This window comes from Rattus norvegicus, chromosome Y (genome assembly GCF_036323735.1).
Source record: "Rattus norvegicus strain BN/NHsdMcwi chromosome Y, GRCr8, whole genome shotgun sequence".
Lineage (NCBI taxonomy): Eukaryota > Metazoa > Chordata > Mammalia > Rodentia > Muridae > Rattus > Rattus norvegicus.
Window position 1 is genome coordinate 8,298,420 of NC_086040.1, and position 24,861 is coordinate 8,323,280.

Genomic DNA, 24,861 nt, shown 5'->3' on the forward strand with positions numbered 1-24,861 from the left:
TTTTCACAGAAGGGGGAAGGTTGAAACTGTCTTCCTTATAGGAAAAAGTTCTCAAGACTCCATCCGAAGGATCAAATCTTAACCCTGTGTTTCTAGAGGGTCCACTAGAAACACTTATGGTCCACATTGGTAGAGGGAAAATGTCGACTATTTCTTCCCAGAGTGGACATGTGATATAAGTCTACTTGGCTAGATTGGGATAGTTGTAAAGCATGCTGTTCACATGCAGTAGATCCTAAGACATCCTTCTCAGATGAGGAAGGTCTTAATGTACCATGTATATGTGGAGAAATCCTGACCATGACATCAGAATGGGGGTTAGGTATGAGAGCTACCTCTGAAGACGTGACTTCTCCTAGAGCATCATGGACATATGTGAAAGGTCTGGGAGCCTCATGAGCAGATAACGATGTTTCTACATGTCGTTGTGTAATTGTGGAAGTTACAAGAAAAATTTCTTCTGCTGGAGAAATGGAAACAGACTTTCGTATAGAAGTGTCAGGTTCCCTAGCCTGCTTGATAGGCAAAACGGATTCCAAGGCCCCTTCAAGAGATAAGGTAAAATCCAGAGCCTTTAAGGTATTTGGCAGATGTTCTGGGTCTAGTTGTGGGTATAAAGAAGGACAGGAAACCATTTGTGCATATTTGGAAGAGTGTGTAACATCTTTTGTATTTGGGGAAGATGGCTGATCTTGAGGAGATTAAGAAGTTCCTATAGCCACCAGTGAAGTTAGCGGAGGTCATATCCATTCTTTTGCCCAAATGGAATCCAAGGAATCCCTTTCCTCAGATGTCAAGGATGGTACAGACACTGGTGTTTTCTTATCATGTTCCTCCACTCCTGGTTCACATATGGTTGGATCCATAACCTTCTCTACAGATGGAATATGTCCTAGAACATCTTTTGTATATGTGACACATCCACAAGCCATTTCTAAATATGTGGCTGTGGGTAGAACTCCTTTTGTAGATGTTTCTTGTCTCACAGTCTATTTATGAGATAGAGTACTACTCAGTGAATCCTGCTAAGTTTGGGAAATACTATCATCTCTGATGTATATGTGGAAAATTTTGGAGCCTCTCCTTACAGGATAGAATGACCTAGTGTCCCATGAGGAGGTAGGGGATGTTGTATCTTCTCTGCACTTTGTATAAATATCGAGTCTGCATGGCTCATTGACTGTGTGTTGTGATAAACTTGGCTCTTTTGGGCCTGATGACAAGTCAGGAGGGACCTTTTGGGTGGTAGAAGATATTTGAATAATTCTATGTTGTAAAGGGACATTGGAAGTACTGGGGGAGATGGTGAGGGTGCTTGATCATATTTTTTATGTGCAGAAGGCACAAGAGTTCCTTGGGCTGACACAGAATTTTCTACCACATCTTGCATGTGTATGGAACACTGAAGAGCCCCTTCTGAAACTGTCAATGGTCCTTGATCTAATGATGTACATACAGAAAGTTTTGTCTCTGCTTGGGCTGGTATGTGTGTTATGAGGTTCACTTGGGGATTTGTGACTGCATTTTGTCCCCCTTGGACCGTAAGTGATGATTTAATCTCATTTTTAATAGTGGAGGACTTTGAAGTTCCTCTTGGTTTAATAGGGAAGCTCTGAAACCCCCTTTGTCAGCAGAATCAGGTTTAAAATTCACTTTACCCCAAGCAGATTGCATTTGACACTTTGGTGGAGATTGGGGACATCTTTGACTGTCTTGCGGATTGGACATAGCTCTCTGCACTGCTTTGACATCTGTCAACGGTATTAAGTCTCCTGTGGAGAGGGGGCATGTCTTAATCTATTTGTGGAATATGAGTAATCACTAAGATTACCTTTAAGAGAAGAAATTTTGCAGCCCTCTTTGTCTGATGGGACCTATTGTACCTCCCCTTGACCAGAGGGGTCTTCTCCATCTCACTTTGGAGGAGAATTAGAAAGATTAGAGACTTGCATGATAGGGAATGAACATTTGAAACTCCTTTGGAAACTCTGTGAGACAGAGAGCTCATCACCCAGAAGAGTGGGCAATACTGGGACCTTAGGGAAGGAGAGACTGCAACTTCTGTCCACCTGTTCCCACATCCCTAGCCCAATTGGAAACTGCATAGTGCCTCTGGATCCATGAATATAGGAGCAGTCAGCTGCAGGAGCCCTGGAGTGCAAACGGCACCTGGATCTGAATTAGTCCTAAATGCATCCTACACCCAAATCTCGTGGTGTGGGGAAGACTTAGACCTTCAGAGGGGCAGAAACCCCTGAGAACTCTGCTCACATTCCTGACTCAAGAAAAAACCACCAGGCTCCAACTGGGCCTCCTGTGCATAGGGACATAGGAGCAGTAGGGGCAGGACATTTCTGCTTGCGGCTTTCATAGAGAGCTGAAATTCAGCCGAGGAGCGGCTTCTGGCCTGAGACCAGAGGTGAATCCAACTTTTCTCCTCTAAGTGACCTGACTGGTGGACTCTGAACAAAGAAAGGCAGAACTCTTCTGGGACCAGGTACTTCCAGTTTCTAGCTGGCACCTGAAACTCGTCATCCCGGCCCAGAGCTCCTTGCTCCTAGACGCTGTGGGAGAGAGAGCTGATTACCGAGGAGTGTGTACAATACTGAGCCTACAAGGAAAAGAGACTGCCACGTCTGCCCACCGTTACCAACATCTCTGGCCCCAGACAAAGTGCATAGTGCTTCTGGACCCAGGAATATAGAGTAGTAAAACTGCAGGAGCACCATGTCCCAGACTGCCTGGATCTGAAATGAACTGGTTGAATAGCTCCCTGCACACGAATCCAGAGGGTGGGGGAACTAGACTTTCAGAGGAGCAGATACTCCTGGGAAACCAGAGGATACTACTCTCTCCCCAGAATCCTGACTCAAGAGGAAAATACCTTGTGCCTTCTGTACCCCCTCCCCCACAGAAGGACCTAGGAGAAGTATGGGAATTTCCTTCTGGTTCCTGCCCACAGGGAGAGCTTAAAGCCAGTGGACAGGAGAAACTACTCGGCTGAGAGCAGAATACTCTGTTCCCATAACTGGCTAAAAGAAAACAGGAAAACAGGTTTACAGCCATCCTGACACCCGAGCCTACAGGACTATCAAGCCACTGTCAGATTTAGCAAGACAAGCTAACTCCAGAGACAACCTGATGGCTAGAATCAAGAACAGGAACTCAAACAAGAGTAATCAAGACTACTTAGGCTCACTTAGAGCCCAAATCTCCCACAAAAGCAAACACTGGATATCCAAACACTCCAGAAAAGCAAGATCTAGATTTAAGTTCACATTTTATCATAATCATGGAGGATGTTAAGAAGGTCATAAATAACTCCCTTAAGAAAATACAGGACAATAGAAAATACAGAAGTAAACAGGGAGAATCCCATAAAAGGGGAAATTAAAGGTACCTTAAAGAAGTACTGGACCACAGTTTGCATTCTATATGTCTGTTCACACTGAAAAGAAGTTCCCTGAGCTGTGTAGAGTTTGAGTCTGGTTAATTTTGCTGTGTGATGTTTTTATTTGCAAGGTTTCAAAAATAAAGCTTATTAAAAAGATAAAAAAAGAACTATTGGAAAAACAACAAAAGAGGAGAAGGAAATAAACAAAACCATCCTGGAATTAAAAATGGAAATAGAAACAATAAAGAAAGCACAAAGGAAGACAACCCTGGAGACGGAAAACCTAGGAAAGAGACTAGGAGTCATAGATGTGAGAATCACCAACAGTATAAAAGAGATAGAACACATACTCTAATGAGCAGAAGATTCCATAGAAAACATTGACACAACTGTGAAAGATAATGTAAAATGGAAAAAGCTCCTAGCCCAAAACATACAGGAAATCCAGGACACAATGAGAAGATCAAACCTAAGGATAAGAATTTGGAAGAGAGTGAAGACTGCGAACATCAAGGGACAGTAATATCTTCAACAAAATTATAGAAGAAAACTTCGCTAATCTAAAGAAAGAGATGCCCATAAACGTACACAAAGCCTACAAAACTCCAAATAGATTGGACCAGAAAAGGAATAATCCCATCACATAAAATTCAAAACATCAAATGCACAAAAGACATAAAATATTAAAATCAGTAAGGGAAAGGTTAAATAACATATAAAGGCAAACCTGTCAGAATTCCACAAGAATTCTCACCAGAGACTATGAAAGTCAGAAGATCCTGGACAGATGTCATACAAACACTAAGAGAACACAAACACCAGCCCAGGTTACTGTATCTAGCAAAACTCTCAATTAACATAACTGGAGAAACCAATATTCCATGACAAAACCAAATTGACACAATATATTTCTACATACCCAGTAATACAAAGGACTCTAACTAGCAAACCCCAAGATAAGGAGGCAAGTAAAATCATAGATAAAGCAAAAAAATTAATCTTTTCATAACAAAACAAAGAGAAGCACACAAACGTAATCTAATCTCCAATATGAAAATAAGAGAAAGTTACCATCACTAATCCTTAATATCTCTCAATTTCAATGGACACAATTTCCCACTAAAAATACACAGATTGACAAACTGCATATGTAATGAAGACCCAGCGTTTGCACTAGAGGAAACGCACTTCAGAGACAAAGACAGACACTACCTCAGAGTAAAAGGCTGTAAAAATTCTTTCCAAGCAAATTGTCTGAAGAAGCAAGCTGGAGTAACCATTCTAATATCATATAAAATCTTTCAAAAAAAAGCCATCAAAAAGCATAAGGAAGGACACTTCATATTCATCAAAGGAAAAATCCACCAAGATGAACTCTAAATCATAAAGATCTATGCTCCAAATACAAAGGCACCTACATACATAAAAGAAACCTTACTAAAGCTCAAAGAACATATTGATCTGCAAATAATAGCAGGAGATTTCAGCTCCCTACTCTTATCATTAGACAGATAACGGAAACAGAAATTAAACAGAGACATAGACAGATTAACAGAAGTTATAAACCAAATGGACTTAACAGATATTTCAGAACATTCTATCATAAAACAAAAGCATATAACTTCTCACCACTTCATGGCACTTTCTTAAAATTGATCATATAATCAGTCAAAAACCAGGCCTTAAAGAATATGGAAAGATAGCAATAATCCAGTGCATCCTACCTGACCACCATGGGCTAAAATTGTTTTTCAATAACAATTAGGAAAGAACACCCACATGGAAGTTGAACAATGCTCTACTCCATGATAACTTGGTCAAGGAAGAAATGAAGAAAGAAATTAAAGAATTCTAAGAATTTAGTGAAAATGAGGTGCAATATACCCAAACTCTTGGGACACAATGAAAGCTGTGCTAAATCGAAAACTCATAGCTCTGAGTGCCTGCATAAAGAAACAGTAGAGAGCATACAGCAGCAGCTTGACAGCACACCTAAAAGCTCTAGAACAAAAAGAAGCAAATATGTGCAGGAGTAGTAGAGGCAGGAAAAAAATCAAACTCTGAGCTGAAATCAACCACGTAGAAAAAAGGGGACAATACAAAGAATATGCAGAACCAAAAGCTGGTTCCAGAGAAAATCAACAGGATACATTAACCCATAGCCAGACTAACCAGAGGGCACACAGAGTGTTTCCAAAATAACAAAATCATAATGAAAAGGGATAAATAACAGCAGACTCAGAACAAATTAAAAAAATATCGGTGGTTCAGGATTAAGCTCAGTGGTAGAGCGCTTGCATAGCAAGAGCAATGCCCTGGGTTCGGTCGCCAGCTCTGAAAAAAAAGTTATCAGATCATCCTACAAAGCCTATATTCAACAAAACTTGAAAATATGGAGAAAAGGACAATTTTCTAGACGAATGCCAGGTACCAAAGCTAAATCAGGAACAGAAAACCGTTTAAACAAACAATAACTGTTAAGAAATACAAGCAATCATTAAAAGCCTCCCAACCAAAAAGAGTCCAGGATCAGATGGGTTTAGTGCAGAAATCTATCCAATATTCATAGAACCTTTCATACCAATACTGTCCAAACTATTCCACAAAATTGAAACAGATGGAGCACTACCGAATTCCTTTTATGAAGCCACAATTACTCTTATACCTAAACCACACAAAGACCCAACAAAAAAAGAGAAGTTCAGAGCAAATTCCCTTATGAATATCAATGCAAAAATACTCGATAAAGTCTTGCAAACCGAGTCCAAGGACACATCAAAACAATCATCCATCATCATCATGTAGGTTTTATCCCAGGCATGCCGGGATGATTTTGTATATAGAAACCATCAACATAATCCATTATATAATCACACTCAAAGATAAAAACCCAATGATCCTATCATTAGATGCTGAGAAAGCATTTGAAAAAATTCAACACCCCTTCATGATAAAAGTCTTGGAAAGTTTAGGAACTTAAGGACCATTCCTAAACATATACAGCAAACCAGTAGCTAACATAAAACTAAATGAAGAGAAACATGAAGCAGTCCCACTAAAATCAGGGACATGACAAGGCTGTCCACTCTCTCCCACTTTATTCAATATAGTTCAAGATGTCTTAGCCAGAGGAAGCAGACAACAAAAGGAGGTCAAAGGGATATATTGGAAAGGAAGAAGTAAAAATAGCACTGAGTGTAGATGATATGATAGTATACTTAGTGACCTCAAAAGTTCCGCAAGATAATTACTGAGCCTGATAAACAATTTCAGCAAAGTGGCTGGGTATAAAACTAACTCTGCACAAAAGCTAAACAAACGGAGAAAGAAACTGGGGACATGACACCCTTCCCAATAGCCCCAAGTAATATAAAATATCTCAGCATGATTTATCCAAGCAAGTAAAAGATATGAGCATATGAGCAGAATCTCAAGTCTCTGAAGAAAGTGAAGGAGATTTCAGAAGAGGGAAAGATCTCCCATGCTCATGGACTGGCAGGAATAATACAGTAAAAATGGCAATTATACTAAAAGCAACCTACAGATTCATTCCAATCCCCATCAAAATTCCAATCCAATTCTTCATAGAGTTAGACAGAACAATTCATAATTTCATCTGGAATAACAAAAAACAATGAATAACTAAAACTATAGTCAACAATAAAAGGAGTTCCTTGGGAATCACTATCCCTGAACTCAAGAATTTTTACAGAGCAAGAGTGATAAAAACTGTATGGCATTGAGACAGATCCAGGCGAATCAACCAGTGGAATAGAATTGAAGACCCAGAAATGAACCCATAAACCCATGGTCACTTAATTTTTGAGAAAGAGCCAAAACCATCCAATGGAAAAAAAGATAGCATTTTCAACAAGTGGTGCTGGTTCAACTGGAGGTCAGTATGTAGAAGAAGGCAAATTGATCCAATCTTACTGCCCTGTAAAAAGCTAAAGTCCAACTGGATCAAGGACCTCGACTTCAAACCAGATACACTCAAACTAACAGAAGAAAAAGTGGGGAAGCATCTTGAACACATGCGCACTGGAGAAAATTTCCTGAACAAAACACCAAAGGCTCATGTTTTAAGATCAAGAATCGACAAATGCTGTCTCATAAAACCGCAAAGTTTCTGTAAGACAGAGGACACTGTTCTTAAGACAAAATGGCAATCAACCGACTGAAAAAAGATCTTTACCAATCCTACAACAGATAGAGGCCTTATATCCAAAATATACAAAGAACACATGAAGTTATACTGCACGAGACAAATAACCCTATTGAAAAATGGGCTTCAGAGCAAAACAAAGAATTCATAGCTGAGGAATAACGAATGGCAGAGAAAGACCTAAAGAAATGTTCAACATCTTTAGTCAAAAGGGAAATGCAAATCAAAACAACCCTGAGATTTCACCTCACACCAGTGAGAATGGCTAAGATCAAAAACTCAGCTGACAGAAGACGCTGGCGAGGATGTGGAGAAAGAGGAACACTCCTCCATTGTTGGTGGGATTGCATACTGGTCCAACCATTCTGGAAATCAATTAGGAGGTTCCTCAGAAAATTGGACATTGAACTACCTAAGGACCCAGCTATACCTCTCTTGGGCATATACCCAAAAGATGTCCCTACATATAACAAAGACACATGCTCCATTATGTTCATAGCAGCCTTATTTATACTAGCCAGAAGCTGGAAAGAACCCAGATGCCTTCAACAGAGAAATGGATACAGAAAATATGTGGTTCATCTACACAATGGAATATTACTCAGCTATCAAAAACAATGCCTTAATGAAATTCATAGGCAAATGAATGGAACTGGAAAATATCATCCTTAGTGGGGTAATCCAATCACATAAAAACACACATGGTATGCACTCTTTGGTAACTGCTACTAGCCCACATGCTCGAATTATCCTAGATGTACAGAACACATGAATGTCAAGAAGGATGACCAACATGTGAATGCTTCAGTCCTTCTTTAAAAGGGGAACAAGAATACCCTTGTCAGGGAAAAGGGAAGCAAATTGTAGAACAGGGGCAGAAGGAACACCCACTCAGAGCCTGCCCCACATGTGGCCCATACATATACAGCCAGCAAACTAGGTAAGATGGATGAAGCAAAGAAATGCAGGCTGACAGGTACCAGATGTATATCTCTCATGAGAGACACAGCCAGAATGTAGAAAATACTTAGGCAAATGTCAGCAGCAAACCACTGTACTGAGAGCGCGACCTCTGCTAAAGGAATCAGAGCAAGCCATGAAAGAGCTAATGGGCTTGAGACACAAACAGAACAAAAATGCCAACCAACCAGAGCTTCCACTGACTAAGCCACTACCTAAAGCCTATACATGAACTGATCTGGGCTCCAAATTCACAGGTATCAATGAATGCCTATTAGGGGCACCAGTGGAAGGGGAAGTCTTCGGTCCTCCCAAGACGGAACCCCCAGTGAATGGCATTGTTGGGAAAAGGGCAGTAATGTGCGGATGAATCCGGAGAGGAACACCCCTATAGAAGGGGAATCGGAGGTCCTAGGGAGATGTTAACCTGGAAACCAGGAAAGGGAATAACATTTGAAATATAAATAAGAAATACCCAACTTAATAAAGATGGAAGAAAAAAAGACACTCCCTCCGGAAGAGGAAAATGAATGATTTTCCATTCAGGATCTGTGGAAAGTATTTTGGACACCTGGGCAAGTGTGGAATAACCCTATGGAACATTGGAACCATTTGGATATTTCCAGAAAGTCCTGGATGGGTAGGAACATCTTGGGGAAAAATGTCTCCATGTTCTCCATGTCTAGATAGGGAAGGATGTTGGGAACCTGGAATGTGTGGGGAAATTACCTGTCCCAGTTTGTCAGTGGAAGAGTCAGCAGATGGTCGCCCAGGGACAGTGTGATCTCCTTTGAGTCTTTCTCTGTTCTCTCCAGAACTGTGTTTTGTAGATGTTGCAGGCACTCTGGCTATCAACTCGTCATAGTCCACATGTTCTTCAAACCCAGTAGACATAACCTGCTTTTCTTTTGATTTTTTTCATCTTCCCAAGAATGGGCACTAAAGATAAGGCCACTCTTTTTCGGGTAGCAGGATGTAAACCAGATCTTCTGGTATCCCTGATCATGGGTTACTCAGTGATCTGCTATCCTTGGTCAGTGGATTACTCATGCCCTCCGGAACCCTCAGAGGAACTGTAACTGGCCATTTCTTCTTCTCTGTCAGTTACCTTCTGGGGTCTAGGTCCCTCCTATTGACTGAAACCTTTATACGATCTTTGAGTTTTTGTAGCTTTTCTGTAACATGAGCATCAGGTTTTTTGATTCTCTGATCTTCATAGGGTTTTGTGCATCTGAACTTATCCGGAGTCTGTCTAAGTAGTCCGGGAGGAGCAAAGTCGCTCGGGTCTCTGGTGTTCAATTGCTTCCCCCATTGGGGTAGGAAGTTATAATCCACTTGGGGGAAACTGAATGGGCTTCCAGGCTGTGGAGGCTAGGAACCCTTAAAATGCTTCCCCCATTGGAGTGTGGTGTTAAAATCATCTTGGGGGACACTGAATGGGCTTCCAGACTGTGGAGGCTGGGAATCCTTCAACTGATTCCCCTATTGCACTCCGGTGTTGCAGTCATCTTGGGAGACACTGAAGGGGTTCCCAGGCCGAGGAGGCTTGGAAATAGCTGGTGCATGGTCAGAGGGTAAAGTCCGGGATGAGGGTCTCTGGCCTCTCTCCTCACATCTGGCCGTTTAGTCATTAAAGAAATTGAACAAGAAATGACGAATGGGCTACTACCACGTGAAGGGGCAGTGAATGTACTTGCCAGTGGTGAGTCATGGTGAGCATCAGTTGAGCTGTATCCTTTGAATATGGCTCTCTCTCCCAAGAACTTTGGACAAGTCCGGAAGGCAAAGCAGGGAAATCTCGAGTGACAGTTGATCTCAGGAAACAACCAAAGCTCGAGAGGGGCTCTCCTCGAGTTTGCACAGGGAAGTAGCGAGGTCTGCATGGGGCAGTAGCAAGGTCTGCACGGGACAGTTTCGAGGTCTGCCCAGGGTAGTCGCGAGGTCTGCCCAGGGCAGTCGCGAGGTCTGCATGGGCCAGTCAGGAGCTGCGTCACTTGTCAGTTCTGCTTGTAGTAGCGGGGCGATCATGCTCGCTTTCTGAATGAGGAGGAACCCTGTCGACTCTCTTCCTTTGTGTCCAGAGTGCTATCTGCTCTTGTGCCCACTGTCAGGGGCCAAGGCAAGGGATTCTGGAAGGAGCAACATGAATGGAAAGGGCAAGGGGTGCTTAAGAGACTGTGCGGTCATGCGACTCTTATAACACGGTAGATCCCTCTGACCAGAGGCCATCAGTAGTGCAGTGATGTGTCTTGGAGCCTCATAACCGAATGGGAAAGGTTGATCCAGACCCTTGATCCTCAGAGACTGCAGGGACTAGAAAATCACTGGTGGATTGTGTTAGGGAATGAACATGTGATAGGATTTGTATAGAGCATGGAATGCATGGGATTGATATTAGAATTCCATGTGAGTTCCAGGTGTTACAGTGATGCTTCAGCCTTGATGTATCACTCACTATTTTTGCTTGTCCTAAAGCTCTTAATATTCTTTCCGTGATGACATTTTTGAAATATTGAGTATGCTACACAATGGAAAGTATTTTCTCTAATCACATATATTGAAATTCTAAATGTCTCTTGACATCATATGCAGTTGCCTTTATTACTAGTATTAGTAACAATTGTATTTCTTTGCATTTCAATTATTACCCCCTTTCTGGTCCCCCTCAATAGACTCCATCACCACATACTCTTCCTCTTTGTCTCTAAGAGCATGCATCCCCAACACCCCCATTCGTTCTTACCTCACCCCTCTAGAATAGCTCTTCTCTGGGACATCAAGCATCTAAAGGACGAAGTGTTTCCCCTTCCACTGATGTGAGATGAGTCAGTTCTCTGCCACATATGTAGGGTACCAGAACATGTATATTCAATGGTTGGTGGTTAGGTCCATGGGAGCCCTGAGGGGTCTGGTTAATTGATACTGTTGTTCTACCTCTAATAACAATCCACTTCAGCTCCTTCAGCCCTTCCCCTACATCTTCCATTGGGATCTCTAGGCTCAGTTCAATGGTTGGCTGTGAATATCTGCATCTGTCTCAGTCAGGTATTGGCAAAGCCTCTCAGAGGACAGGCACATCAGACTCCTGTTTGCAAGCATATATCAGCAGCAGCAACAGTGTCCATGTTCGTGTCTGCAGATCTCTGGATGGCCTTTCTTTCAGCCTCTGCACCATTTTTGCCCCTGCATTTCCATTAGACAGGGATTACTCTGAATGTATTTGAGATGGGTGAGTGGTCCCATCCTTACACTGGGGTCCCTGTCTATCTACTGGAGGTGGTGTCTTCAGATTCAATTTCAATGTTGTTGTTGATGTTGGCCAATGTCATCACTATTGGGTCCATGGAACCTGTCATATGGGACATCCTAGAGGTTACCCCCATCCTCCAGTGTTCCTTCTCTCTATACTCATTCTCCTGGTCCTCTGTTCTTCTCTCCTGTTTCTTCCCACATCTTATCCTGTTCTCCTATTTTTCTATTTCACCCCCTCTCCCACACAGGGTCCTTCCTTCATCTGACTCCCATGATAATTTTCTTAACCCTTCTAATTGGGATTGAAGCAATCCCCCTTTGTCCTTTCTTGTTAAGCTTCAGCGTGCATATGAGTTTATGGTGGATATTATGAGCTCCTGGGCTAATTTTCACTTACTAGTGAGTGCATGCTATGTGCATCTATTTGTGTATGTGTTACATTACTCAGGATTATATTTTCTAGTTTCATCCATATCCCTATGAATTTCATGAAGTCATTCTTTTTAATAGCTGCATACCACACCATTGGGTAAATGTACCACATTATATCAATCTGTTCCTCTTGTGAGGGACATCTGGGTTCTTTACAGCTTCTGTCTGTTATAAATAAGGCTGCTATGAACATTGTTGTAGGTTGGAGCAAGTTTTGAGTATATGCAATCCAATGGTACAGCTGGGTCCTCAGGTAGTAAATACTATGTTCAATTTTCTGAAGAACCTCCAGCCTGGATTCCAGGGTGGTTTTAAGAGCTTGCAATTTCCAGTGACGGAGTGTTCCTTTCTCTCCACATCCTTACCAGAGTCTGTTATCACCTGACTTTTTTAACTTAGCCATTCTGACTGGTATGAGGTAAAATCTCAGGATTGTTTTGATTTGCATTTCCCCAATGAGTAAGGATGTTGAACATTTCTAGGTGCTTCTCACCCATTCAATATTCATCAGTTGAGAATTTTTGTTTAGAAATGTAGCCCTCTATTAAATAGTGTTATTTGATTCTCTGGAGGATAGGTTATTGAATTTTTGTATATATTGGATATTACCGCTCCATCGGATATAGGATTGGTAAAGATCTTTTCCCAATCTGTTAGTTGCTGTATGGAAGTAATAACAGTGTCCTTTGCCTTAGAGAAACTTTGAAATTTTATGAAGTTTCATTTTTCAATTTTTGATCTTAGAACAAAAACCTTTGGTGTTCTATTGAGGAAATTTTCCCCAGTACCAATGTGTTTGAGGCTTTTCCCTGCTTTTCATCAATTAGTTTCAGTGGATCTGGTTTTTGTGGAGTTCTTTAATCCACTTTTACTTGAGCTTTGTACAAGGAGATAAGAATGGATTGATTTGCATTCTTCTACATTCTGCACTTCAGTTGAAACAGCACAATTTTTAAAAAATGCTATCTTTTTTTCCACTGGGTAGTTTTAGATCCTTTGTCAATTATCAAGTGGCCATAGCTGTGTGGGTTCATTTCTGGGTCTTACATTCTATTCCATTGTTCTACCTGCCTGTCTCAATACCAATACAATACAGTTTTTCATCACCATTGCTCTGTAATACAACTTGAGCTCAGGGATGGCAATTTCCCCAAAATGCTTTTATTTTTCAGAATAGTTTTCTCTATCTTGGGATTTCTTTTATTCCATATAAATTTGCAAACTGCCATTTCTATGTCTCTGAAGAACTCATTTGGAATGTTGATGGGGATTGCATTGAATCTGTAGATTGCTTTCTTCAAGATGGCCATTTTTAACCATATTAATCCTGCCAATACACGAACGTGGGAGATCTTTCTAATTTCTGAGATCTTCTTCAATTTATTTCTTCAGACACTTGTGTTCTTGTCATGTATATCTTTCACTTGCTTGGTTAGAGTCACACAGAGGTATTTTATAAGCTTTTTGACTATTTACAAGGGTGTCATTTCTGTAATTTCTTTCTCAGCCTATTTCTCTTTTGAGCACAGGAAGGCTACTGATTTGTTTGAATCAATTTTAAATTCTGCCACTCTGCTAAATTTGTTTATCTGGCTTAGAAATTCATGGGTGGAATTTGTCGGGTCACATCATCTGCATATAGTGACATTTTGAATATTTCCTTTGCAATATGTATCCCCTTACATCCATTTGTTTTCTGTTTACTCTGACTAGGGCTTTGAATACTATATTGAATATGTAGGGAGAGAGTGGGTATCGTTGTCTAGTTCCTGATTTTAGTGGGAACGCATTAAGTTTCTCTCCATTTAGTTTGATGTTGGCTACTGGTTTGCTGCATATTGCTTTTATTGAGTTCAGTATGGTCCTTGAATTTCTGATATTTCCAAGACTTTCAACATGAAGGGGTAGGTTCTGTAAAATGGTTTCTCAGCATCTAATGAAATGATTGCTTGTTTGGTTTTCTTTGAATTTGTTTTTATAGTGGGATTAGTTTGATTAGTGATCAGGTTCTGTATATTGAACCATCCCTGTACCTCTGGGATGAAGCCTACTTGGATCATTGTTTTCATGTGTTCTTGGATTTGGCTTGAAGAAATTTACTGAGAATTTTTGCAGGGATATTCATGAATTAATTGGTCTGAAAATCTCTTTCTTTGTTGGGTGTTTGGTTTACTTATAAGCATAACTGTGGCATCAGAGAAGGAATTGTGTAGTGTTCCTTCTATTTCTAGTTTGTGGAATAGTTTGGAGAATATTGGTATTAGGTTTTCTATGAAGGTCTGAGAGAATTCTGTACTAAACCTTTCTTGTCCTGGGATCTTTTGGTTGGGAGACATTTAATGACTGCTTCTACTACTTTACGAGTTATGGGAGCATTTAGATGATTTATCTGATCCTGATTCAACTTTGGTACCTTATATCTGTCTAGAAATTTATCCATTGAATCCTTACTTTCCCATTTTGTTAAGTATAGGCTTTAAAGTAGGACCTGATAATTTTTGAGTTTCCTCACTTTCCATGGTTATATCTTTATTTCATTTCTGATTTTGTTATTTTTAATTTGAATATAAAGGATTTACCTATTATTGGATTTTTCATAGATCCAGCTCCTGCTTTTGTTGATCCTTTATATAATTCCTTTCATTTCTATTTGGTTGATTTCAGTCCTGCGTTTGATTATTCCCTGCTGTCTAGTCCTCTTGGTGTATTTGGATTTTTATCGGTTCTGAGATTTCAGGTGTTCTGTCAAACTACTAGTGTATCATAGCTCCTGTTTGTTTCTGGAGGCTCTCAGAGCTATGAGTTTTCCTCTTGCATTGCTTTTTTGTGTTCCCAAGTTATGCCTTCATTTACATTAAAATCTAAAATGTCTTTAATTTTTTTCTTTATTTCTTCCTTGAACAAGTTCTCATTGAGTAAATCATTCCTCAGCTACCATGTATATGTGGGACTTTGGTTGTTCTTTTTGTTATTGAAGACCATTCTTAGTCTGTAGTGATCTCATAGGATGCATGGGATTAATTCAATCTTCTTGTATCTGTTGAGGCCTGTTTTGTGATGGATCATATTGTCAGTTTTGGAGAAGGTACCATGTAGGACTGAGAAAAAAGTGTCAGGAGTCATAACAGGACAAGCTAATAACTAGCAGTTGATCATCCTGAGATAGACAGCTTCAGATTATTTTATAATCTACAACTGGTTCGCCCTTATTAAGCAAAGTTGTAAGGGATTCATTTTGGTAAAGTTTACACTACTAAAATGCTATTCCTGTTGTTATTATTAGACATATATAACAATCATTGAGTAATAGCACACCCCTTTGGAACAGATCTCTGCAGTCCTATGAAGTTGTACTGTCCCGTAGTGATGCTATACAGACAAATAGATGAATTCTTTAGTCTTACTAATGATTCTACAATAATTCAGAAAATTATATCAATGGTTATTAAGCTATTTTATAGTGGGACTACTATAAGTCTCTTTATTTTTCTTTTTTCTTTTTCTTTTTTTCAGAGCTGAGACTGAAACCAGGAATTTGCGCTCAGTAGGCAAGCACTCTACCATTGAGCTAAATCCCCAACCCGTATAAGTCCCTTTCTAATAGTCAAAATTGCAGTGAAAATTCTGCCGGTGTCCCAGGTGTCACCAGTTATGTGTTCTGAGATAGTAAACAGACTTTCTCCTACTCAGAACACATTCCAAGAGGTCGCAATACAGTTATCAAGAGTCATAAAAAGAGAACAAACAAGTTGTTGCATGTGCAAGGACAGAGGATAAGATATTGACTTGGTTTATCTATATATAACTTCACTAACAACTATAGTTTTGGATCTTCAGTGAGCCTGTGGAGCTGACACTGGTGATGAATGCTTAGCTAGATAATTACTCCTGATGGATATTCATGTAAAAATTCTCGGTTGGGGGTTGGGATTTAGCTCAGCGGTAGATCGCTTGCCTAGCGAGCACAAGGCCCTGGGTTCGGTCCCCAGCTCCGAAAAAAAGAAAAAAGAAAAAAAAATTCTCGGTTGTAAATTATATTTCAATTTACGCTTTGATCTTTCATATGAACTTGTGATGAACATTGTAACATGGGATCATGTATTCTGAAAGATGTTTAAGTGCTGAGGAGAAAGAGAAGACACACAGAAGGACTGAGAGAGAAGGACTGAACTGGAAGGACAGAGACAGATGGACTGAGCTGGAGATGGGCAGAGCTGAAAAGTCAGCTTTGAGGTAAGGAGAACTGAGCTTAGTAGAACTGAGCCAAAAATATCTGGACTGATAAGAAATGTAGAGAGGAACAACTTAGAGACTATGGGTAACATAAGAGAGCAATCTGCAGAATGCAGAGGAGAAGAGTAAAAGAGAAGAAGCTGGAAAGAACAGAAGGTGCAGGCAGGTTTCTCCTTACCATGGGACAGAACTGGTAATTTCTTTTTTTTTTTCTTTTTTTTTTCTTTTTTTCTTTTTGTTGGAGCTGGGGACTGAACCCAGGGCCTTGCGGTTGCTAGGCAAGTGCTCTACCACTGAGCTAAATCCCCAACCCTGGTCATTTCTTAATAGCAATGCAGGCTTACTTTTATTAAAAGGAACAAGCCTTTTCTCTTGCAAACTTGGGTTTAATTCACTTAGCTTTAAAAAGTTAGAAGTGATTTCTTTCTCTATGTAATAAAGATTGGAACTCATCTTTCTGCACTGGTGCTTGGTCTTTTGCTCCCTATGCATATGTAAGTAAGGATGTCTGGTTAAGTATGTAATTACAAGAATGAATGCATGTGTGTGTGTGTAAGAGTGTAATTGTGACAATGCGTGTAAGTTGGACTCAGCTGATTTTGAGTGGAGATATATAAATGCACGTTTATGGAATCCAGGTGTAAAATTACATGTTTATGAATATTTGGCTGTGTAAAATACTGAAATCATTTGTGATTCAAATATACTAACAATATGATTATACTTACCTTTATTAATATTTAAACTACTTGAAGAAATTTTAATGTATAATATCAAAATATGTTTATAGGAATGGTACATCAAATATTTCTGTTAAGAGTCAAAATCAGGAAATTCTTCTGATATTTATGCATTTTGATATTTGATTATGGAAGAAACTGAGTGATCTTAGATTTTGTAATAATGTTTATAAATCATTTATTCTTAATGTTTGTTGACAGAAGGAAGTTATCAACGAATACATATATACAATGTGCCACATATTACAAAAGCCATGTGCCACAACTTTCTAACATAAATAGAGCAAATTAAATATATAATTTATGAAGTAAAGTTGAGCAATCATGTACAAAGGCAAGATATATCATTGAGTCTACCTACATTTGAAGTTAAGAGATGATTCATGCTTCCATGTATTTCTTTCTAGACATCTAAATAGATAAAATTAGTGTGGAAAAAGCTAAAACTGCAATTAGTATGCTTGATGTTGTATACATATTTAAACACTGCTTTTGAAAAAAATATACAGTATATATTTTCAAGGTTATATATACAGCATATACAAAAATTCACTCTGTTCATAAATTATCAATAACACTCAAGATACTTTCTCTGGTCTTATTATATTTGAATTATCAAAGATACATATATATGTATGTATGTATACTCACACAGGCACACTCACACACACACACACAAACAAACACACACAATACTTCTAAAAATTTAAAACAAATTAGTAAATAATACTCATTCAGAGAAAACTAATGAAAAAAGATGAACTAAATTTCCAGAATAATGTAGTCCCAAAAGTGTACTTTCTAGCATATAAAACTTTACCTTATAATTTTTACAGAAATACGTATGGGACCAATATATGTAATCAGATCCCACTTGAACTTATTACTCAGAGTTAAAGTAGAAACTGAAATGGTGTGGGAAAAATATTGTATAACAAGATTTAGTTATACTTTTTCAAATATACCAAAAAAAAAAATCTGTGAAACAGTGAAATGACACAACATGTAAAATTGCTTTCTATTAAGCATTGATATCTAATTTTAGTCTTCATAGTCTATATAATAGAGAGAACTAAATCTCACAAGTTGTTTCCTTGCTTAAATACAATTTTCTTGGCTTGTGAATATACCCAGAACCAATCAATACAATGAAAAGGGAAAGATGTTGTGTTACAACAAGTAGAACACATTTTGATTATTTATTCGGTATAAATTTATTTTTGTAGCACTTCTTCCTATGTTTCTGTTGGTTATTTTCCAAATCCTCACTTTTGTGTGGTCAGTGCTTAAATTTAACTGAACATGACTGAATATGTCAATAGTAGAAATGGATTCTTGGGGCAGGGAATACCTTTGGGTTCAACCTGGTTATAATGAAATGGTGGTGACAGTTAGCACAACCAAATAGAAGGTAAGAAACTGTGGCTTCAGGTAAAGGAGACATTATAAGATTTCACTTTGTAGTATTGGAAGAATTGTTCCGTGATATCATGAGATTGTGCAGTGAACAGACCTTTTCTTTATTGCTGTAATGAAAGCAAAAATTTGTTGCTTTCAGTTCCTTCAGAGAGCTTGCTATGTGACTAGATCAATCAGAAACTTGGGGATGAGGGATTTAGGTGTGCAAAATATATTTTTGGTATTGGATTTCTTCTAGATTACTTTAGGGAACTAACTTCATATGATTTGGAATATAATCAGACAAGAGCTTGTTAAAGATGTAGAAAAGCACGGGGTGTGTTGGCACAGGCCTTTAATCTTAGCACTGGGAAACAGAAGCAGGCAGAACTCTAAGTTTGAGGCCAGCTTAGTGTACAGAGAGAGAGAAAGAGAGAGAGACAGACAGACAGAGACAGAGACAGAGACAGAGACAGAGACAGAGACAGAGACAGAGACAGAGACAGAGAGTGTGTTCTGGTACTGCCAGGGATATAAAAGAAACACAGTCTCAAAAATGTTCAAGAATAAGTTCTGTATTATACAAAGAAAAAATTCTCATTTTATTTTAGTAAGATGTTAATAATTTTATCTTGATTCTTATGAAATTTCTTAGCTATTAAATAATGTGAAGGCACCGAAAATGTATGAAAACATGTTTCCCATCACTATTCCCCTTAAACTATACGCTGAATTTCTATTAAATAAACATATGTAAATACACTTTGAAGGTTTTTCTGTGATTAGCTAAAGGACATTTACAGTGTGTATTAAGAATGGTGGATTTCAGGCCAATCTAGAATGGTCATCACTAAGGTGTAGAAGCATATTAAGCATACAAAATCAAATATAAAATTTTGCACAATAAAAATGAGAACCTTTAATTGGTTTTCCTCTAATGTAAACAGCTTCTTTTGTTGGAGTGAAGATCACATGATTTGAACTAATTTTGTGAGAAATGCCACCTACTCTCAGAAGATAAGGAACAGAAAAAGATAAGGAAAACATAAGGTAAGGAACAATGAACTGGGAGAGAGTATTCTATGGAATATATAGAACAATAATTTTGACCTGTCTGTTACTGGTTAGCTGCGGACTTCATTACGCATATCTATGTACTTAAAAATGTTTTCTTTTCCTTCTTAAATTTGTATGGTTGCTCTGAAAACTCTGGGTTTTGTATTAAGATTTTTACATATTTAATGATAGTTTTGAAATATTAGTGTTATAATCAAAAGCCGTGTGCTTTGTATATACTTTTTAAGCAAAAAAAAAAAAAAAAGAGAGAAATGTCTGCTTGGGTTTTATGAAGAAAGTTACTATGTTAAACATGAATTTATTTTTCTGTTATATATCTTCTCTTCATGTACCATGATTGTTGATGAAACCTTAGAACATAGGATTGCATAGTAACCATCTTAGTAGAGTTTCAGGATTTTATTGTATCTTGTTTGACATGTGCATTTCTATTAAAAAACTATCTCTTTTCTAAATCTCTTATTTTAACTGGAGAGCTTTGCAATAACTGCTAATCTGTTGGTTATTCATATAATTGGTCTTTAGTGTTGTTATTGAATTTTATGACAGTAACTTATAAATGTTTTTTTATTTTGAAGGAATTATATATATATATATATATATCCAAAATATTTTATAAAAAGATTAAATTTGTAGCGGAAATACAACTTAGTGTTGGACAATTATATAAGCATTCTCTAAATTATTGAATATTCTACATTTAGTTAGTATAAAAATATTAAAAATAGCACATCCTTTATTAACTTTAACATACACTACACTAGTTAATATAACCGCAAATATGTTCGTTATTTTTATCTTTGAAGATTTTTCTTAGTTTGTTAGTAATTAATCTTGACTTCTCTATCTGAGCTTTCTCATCGTTATTCAAAAAGAAATCTATTGCTGTTTTATTGAGAATAATAAAGAATGTTCATTGTTACCTAGATACATGAGAATGTCACAATATACACAATGGTACTTCATTCTCCCCTAGGAAAACTAAGCAATGATGGATTCAGGAAAATAGATGTAACTAGAAAATATACCGAGTAAGGTAACAAAGACTCAGAAAGACAAATACCATGTGTCCTTTCTCATATAGATCAAAGAATCTCCTTTTAACATACTTGTATTTATGTGAAGCTGTGGGTGGTTTGAGTTCATTTAACTGGAATAGGTGGCAGAGATTAGAGAGTAAGGTTTTAAACGGTGTGGTATGTAAGATATTGAACATGTGGGATATGAATGTAGAAGTAAGAATATTAAAGAGAGACTAGTATAAGTGGTGAGGGACATAGGGCAGGTGGGAACAAAGAACTGAGGAATCGAGGATGAGGTTGAATGTCTACAAACATAACATAAGGCAACCTGTTACTTTATAGGTTAGGTTAAAATAAATATTAAAATTTAAAACTAATAGCATAATGTTTAATGCTATGTGCATTATGTTTGAGGAAAAATGCCAGCAAGTGATATCAAAATGAAAACAATATATTTATCTTATTTGATATTAGTCATATTATCCATAATTATTTGGTAAAAACATCATTTGTCTGCCAAATTTATGGTACCACTTAAAAAAATTGCCTGTGATATAATAATTCCTTAGGATAGTAGAGAATTTTTATTATTAGGTCAATTTTAAAATGTGTGACTTGATCTATGTTTTAAGTTTCTTTTTACTTAAATTTGCTCCTCCAGACTTTCACTCATACTAAATTATAATTTTCAATTTTAACATACTACTGTAAAAATATGATCCAGCAGGGTTGTTGAATATGCTCAATTATAAGTAATATTATCCATAAACTACAGAACATGCTCCACAAAGCTAATAGATACAAAGAAGATAAATAAGAAGAATATCCCAAGTGCATATGATAGACTCTCATGTAGAATGAGGAATAAAATATTCTAGGAGGCAGATTGAGGAAAGGAACTACATTGAAACGGAAGGAAGAGGAGAATGGATCCTGTGTGGGAAGGGACAGGAGATATGACCCGATAGTCATGAGAAAGAAAGGAAATCTTGAACTCTTAGAGATGAGGTGGGAGAAACCTCCAGGAAGGGCAAGAGACCTGGGAAAGGTACCCACAAATCAATGGGGTGACCTAAGCTGTGACTTACATTGGTGATATGGAACATTAAGAGGCCAACTCCCATTGCCCAGAAAGACCACCAGAGGAGGGATAAAGACACAAATACACCCACAAAACTTTCTACACAAAATTTTTCAAGCCTAAAAGAAATTCTGAAGCGTATTCTAGGGTCCATGTTGTCCTTTGCTTTACTGATGGCTGGTAATTTTTTTATAAAATAAGGATTTGGGAGATTATCATTTGAAGTAGGTATACAATATTTACACTGTTATATTCACGCTTTAGCTGGGCCCACTTTATTGCCAATATCATTGCAAAAATTAAAATTGGAAAACAGAATTTTTGATTACACATTCAGGAATATATATATATATATATATATATATATATATATATATATATATATATATATATATATATATATATATATATATATATATAAAGTCTCCTTTCAAGGAATGTACAATACGAAAATGTAATACAATATTCATTCAACAAAATGTCTGGAGGGAAAATATTGGACTTTGGGAAACAGAGAAAACCTAGGAACTTGAACTGTATGTCACAGGAATGGACCTGGGAGTGGAATTATTATCTAGAAGAATCTCCTCCACCCCATGTTTCTAGATCTTTATACCCATGCCAAGCCCCTGACCAACATTCTCTATTCCGAACATGTAAGGACTAATGAAGCAAAGAGAAGTCTCTAACTTTAGAGATATATAGTATGTAAAGGTTTCCAATGTATCACAGGAGATACTCTTGGAAAGGGAACTCTCAAATCTGGGCAATGTATAGAAAGCTGATCAGCAGTTAGGCTATGGCAGTTCTCAGTGACATCAACATTAGGCCCTCCCTGAAAAACCTCTTGTATCCTGGAGAGCCCTAGCTTTTCTGTGATGTCACAAGTGTCATGGTGACAGCAACTGCCTCTTGGATATCCTTTGAGGACCTCTAGGGTTAACTTATTGACCTATTATTCTGGCTAAACAGCCATTTCGGAGGGAGATAAAAGAGAAGGAAGCTGGCCTTCTCTCTTTGTATAAAAAAGGAAGAAATAAATGGTCCATGGGAAAGCTCAGTGAGTTTTGTGTATCGGTTGAGTGGGAACTCTGAAGAGATAGCCTTGATCTGAGCCTTACAAACATGGGATTCAGGAGCTGGGATTCACTCAGAATCATCTGGATTTCCCTGCTTGATATGGTTCCTGGAAGTCAGAGAGTTTATATAATCAATTTCTTCATTCCAAAAGTCAGTTGTTGGGAAGGGCACAGTTGTTCTACTGAGAGCTCCTGGCTTTTACTCTTTTTGTCCTGAAGTAAAAGGTCCGAAGAATCAAAGGAAAGACAAGTATTGTCTCCTCAGCTCAGTGTAAACGCCTCCAGGCTTTGGATATCTATAGTGCAGTTTGTGTCTGACACTGATATCTGGGGGAAAAGAGCTTCTAGTTGAGACTTCATCATATCAGTCTTTCCACTAGTATTACTCTGATTACCATTCCGTGACAGTTACCCTTTAGATTTCTGAGTCAATATGTGTAATTAGCTGACAGATGTCTTTTCTTTAATTTCTTTCATTTTTTTTTAATTTTTAGCAAATTTTAATGCTTTTTTAATTGGATATTTCTATATTTGCTTTTCAAATATTATTTTCTTTCCCAGTTTCCTGTCCATAAGATCCCTAACTGGTCCCCCTAACACTCTTGTATAACCTACCTTAGTGCACCTTGATATTCCCTTGAACTGAGAGTTAAACCTGGGTGGACCAGGAACTTCTCCTTCCATTGGCTCCCAACAAGGCCATCCTCTGCTACATATGGATTTGGAGCCATAGGTCTGTCCAAGTACAGTCTTTGAATATTGGTTTAGTACCAGAAAGATCTGGTTCATTGGCATTGTTGTTCTTATGGAATTGAAATTCCCTTTAGCTCTTGTAATTCTTTCTCAAAATCTACCAACAAGAGATCCATTTTTAGTTCACTGGTTTGCCAGTAGCATTCTCTTCTGTATTTGATTTGCCCAAGCTGTGTCTCTCAGGAAAGATGTATATCTGGTTCCAAGTATACATTTGGTGGCTCCTACAGCTATGAGGTTAGGTGGAATTTTCACATGGATTCTGTGCACCTAGGTCAAGAATGTAGAACCCACAAATGGCAATGCCAAACAGCCTCCCTCTTGTTCTTATGAAACCATTGAAGTTGAAGTATCCCTGGACCTCAAACCATTCCTCTCCCTGCACATCCTCCTTAATTTTATGTTTGTCCTGAAGTAACAACCATGGTTAAACCTCCAAAATCCTCACGCCTGGCCCTAGAGGAACAGGAAGTTAGATATTAGAGAACTGATGTCTAATGGGACTACTGAACCACATTCTATATTTCATGTTGTTCTTAGCTTTTCTGATGTCTGGAAACTTTTGGATAAACTAATGATTTGGAAGTTTATCATTTGAAGTAGATACACAATATTTACATTGTTATATTCAACCTTAGGTGGGATCCCTAGGTTACCAAAATCATTGCAAAAAAACATGAAATTGGAAAACAGAATTTTTCACTACACATTCAGGAATATATAAAGTCATCTATCAAGGAATGTACAATAAGAAACTGTTATGAAATATGAATTCAATTAAAGGATTGCAGGGAAAATGCTGGCCTTTGGGAAACAGAGATAACCTATAACTGTATGTCACAGTAATTGACCTGGTAATAAAATTACTATCCAGAAAAATCTCTTCCACTCCATGTTCCGAGATCTTTTCTACCCATGCCAAGTCCTGACTATCTTTTCCTTTCAGAGCATATAACCACTAATGAACCAAAGAGAAGTTTCTAGCTTTAGAGACATGTAGTGTGAAAAGGTTTCCACTGTGTCACAGGAGACAAACCTTGCAAGGACACCCTAGTATCTGGTCATTGTAAGGAAAACACTTTAGCACATAGGACATGGCAATTCTCAGTGACATCATCATTAGTCCTATCTAAAAAAATCTGTCGTATCCTGGAGAGTCCTGGTTTCTTCTGTGATGTAACAAGTGTCCTGACAGAAGCTGCCTCTCCAGTAGTCATTCAGTACCTCTAGGGTTTACTAATTGGCCTCTAATTCAGCATAAACAGCCATTTGGGA

The 24,861-nt window shown here is 38.1% G+C and overlaps 1 long non-coding RNA gene across 1 annotated transcript in view; it reads left to right on the forward strand.

The window, feature by feature from the left end:
- LOC134484458 (uncharacterized) overlaps positions 1-19,780 on the forward strand; it is a 23,810-nt gene extending 4,030 nt beyond the window's left edge. Inside the window, exons 2-3 of the long non-coding RNA XR_010061917.1 lie at positions 16,314-16,436; positions 19,522-19,780. This is a non-coding gene — a long non-coding RNA (uncharacterized LOC134484458). The remainder of the gene's footprint in view (positions 1-16,313; positions 16,437-19,521) is intronic.
- Positions 19,781-24,861: the final 5,081 nt, after the last annotated feature.